The sequence below is a fragment of the Podarcis tiliguerta genome, assembly GCF_965153285.1.
Source record: "Podarcis tiliguerta genome assembly, chromosome: 7".
NCBI classification, from domain to species: Eukaryota; Metazoa; Chordata; class Lepidosauria; order Squamata; family Lacertidae; genus Podarcis; species Podarcis tiliguerta.
Genome location: NC_139540.1, coordinates 59,335,657 through 59,338,595, shown reverse-complemented (window position 1 = coordinate 59,338,595; position 2,939 = coordinate 59,335,657).

The window sequence follows — 2,939 nt, the reverse complement described above, 5'->3', positions numbered from 1 at the left end:
CATCAGATAAATGTATGCTGTTACTCAATATACAGTAGGTGGAACCGCATGTCATAAGAATGGGACTGCTGCTTACCTCTTGACAGACTTCCCAGAACTCCCATATCCATCATCTCATTCTCCACTTACCCTTCCTTCAGGCTCCGCTTTCTTAGCTCATGACACTGCACTCTTCCTTCCATCCCCTTTCCATTTCTACCAGGGGCAGCGCACCCTGTTTCATCGCCTGATGTGAAATGGTAAGGTGCTATCCCGCCCCAGCCAAAACTTCCCTTATCTAGGTCATCTGCCACTGCCCATGAAGCAGTAACCACACTGGCAGGTTCTGGTGAAATCTCAAGCTCTCTAGTGAGGGTGGGAGGTGAACTTGGTTTGAGCACAGATCAATAGGGAAAACAACAGCAAGAGAACCAAGAAGAAAACTACAGAAAGTAGGTAACAGCAACAACAATTTATTATTTATATACCGCCCACCTGACTGGGCTACCTCTCTCTGGAGATCATCATGTGGGGAAGCATGATTTGCTTTTGAAGTGCTTAGGCTGTGTGTCTTCACCTATGCTCAGCCTGTATAACCACACAAATAAATTATACATTTATTAATGTAACTGAAGTCAAATACTACATAACGCCATAAGCCTCCAGTGACTTTCTTCCAAAGGAACCAATTCAGGTATGATGTGCTACGCTCCAGAAATGCCTCACTGTTTGGAGCAGGGCAAACATTGCATTATTGTTTCCTAGAAAACACTAGGAATTTCTATGCATGAAATGCAGGGGCCAGGCTAGATATTTTGTGACCAGTCGTCAAGACAAGTTAGTTATCGGGTAGAGAGCTCTATAAAATCACAAGTAAACCTATAAAGTGTATCTAGGTGAGCATATGATCACCTACATGTCTCATAAAGTGTAGGAGACTTGAGTGGAGTAGGGCATTCATTTAAATCATGCTGATTTCCAGCCACATGGAATTTGTGGAGTTGGAAGTGACCACGAGGATTATCTTGTCCAACCCCCTGCAATGCAGGAATTATTTTGCCCAATATGGGACTTGAACCCACAACCCTGAGACTGTGGTAGTCTCAAGCTGTACCAACTGTCATAGGAAGTGGTGTAAACCTGTCTAGGCCTAGTTAGTCTGTTAATAATTAACGGATTCTGCATTGTCCACAATCCCTATTGAGCTGGCACATTATTCTTTAAATATGTTGGAAATGCAGGGTACCATTTGAAGTTCCAAGGCTGGAAGATGGATTGGAGAATATTTTTTTCTCTTAGAAGATATGTCCTAAGAGGTAGCAAAATTTATAAAGAAATAAAGGTAGGGACTTAAGTTGTAGGTCATCTACAAAAAACAACACATCATCCGTATACAAATCTATTTTCTGCTCAGTCCTTTTGAATTACAGTCCCTTTACAGAACTTTTTCTGTTGCAGTATAAATGCCAAAGGCATCCTCATGAATGGCAACTCATTGTTTAGTGCTATTATTGTTCTATTGGTTATGTTGTGTACCCCAACGTACAATGCCAGTGAAGGAAAAAGTATTTGAAAACACAAAGTTTTTAAAACACGAAGTACCTTTTCATGAGGTAGCCAGCTTCCTTGCCCGTCTATCATATCTAGCAAAAGCAGAATAAAACTGTGTGTCCCATTTCTTGTCCTCCTGCAGAACATCAGAAATAAGTTTCTGCTATTCTTATAGCCCAGTTGATAGCCATGGAAGGATACAAACTAAAATTAGGCTTATTCAATTACTCTCAAACCTTCATTGGCATATAGACAAAATTCCCAAATGTTCGGTACAATACAACCACTCAGCAATATCTGCATCTAACAATTAAAATACTGTTGTATAACATTCACGAATCCTCATTGCTTGTTGCAATGCTACTATCTCCATCTTATCTTAGGCTTATTCATGAAACAGGGTTTGTTATTCTGAAACCACATTTTCCATTTTTGGCAGAGAAACACCAAGCAAATGATCCCTGCCAGTATGCTTTGCACTCTTCTGAAGAGTTTGGTCCCTCTTGAGAGACCGGTATTATGCAAAGCACTGGGAAATTCAGGAAACATGAAATAAGTACTCCAGCCTTTTTGTTTCCTTCTGTGAACACACAAAAATCCCAGCATACTGCCTCAGTGATCCTCTCTCTCCAGCATATCTACTGAAACAGGGCTGGTCTGCCCATAAAGCGAGGCAAGACAAGGCAGTGTCGCGAATTCCTCGCAGCGCTTTTTAGCGAAACGCTCAGAGTCCCAGGTTTCTTTTCAGTGCAGTCCTTTTAATGTGACCTATATACAAGTATTTACAAAAACAGTCCATACAGAGTACCTGCTCCTTAAGGCAAACGAATACAGTGGTGCCTCGCAAGACGAAAAGAATCCGTTCCGCGAGTCTTTTTGTCTTGCGAAGCAAGCCCATTAGCGGAGTAGCGCTATTAGCGCTATTGGCAGTTTAAGGGCTAAAAACGGCTTTTTAAGGCTTAAGGGATTAGCAGTTTTGCTGCTAAAATGCTTTTAGCAGCTTAGCGCTTCAGAAAAAGGGGTTTTGGAGCGAAAAAAACCCTCATAAATTTTCGTCAATTTTCGTCTTGCGAAGCAAGCCCATAGGGAAATTCGTCTTGCGAAGCGCCTCTGCAAACGGAAAACCCTTTCGTCTTGCGGGTTTTCCGTCTTGCGAGGCATTCGTCTTGCGGGGCACCACTGTACTCTCCACCACAGCACCACCACACCACAGCACAACCACCACACTTACTGTTAAACAGGCTTTCCTTTTAAAACAGGTGATAGCCAATCACATTAATCACACTCCTGCTGAGTCACTCTGACCCAGCACTTCACAGAGTATTGCATCATCCTGTTGAAGCCTGCAGACTTACTCAGTATCCTGCGAATCCCAACAGGCAGTGGCCTCAGGGTGGCAGGCGCCAGAC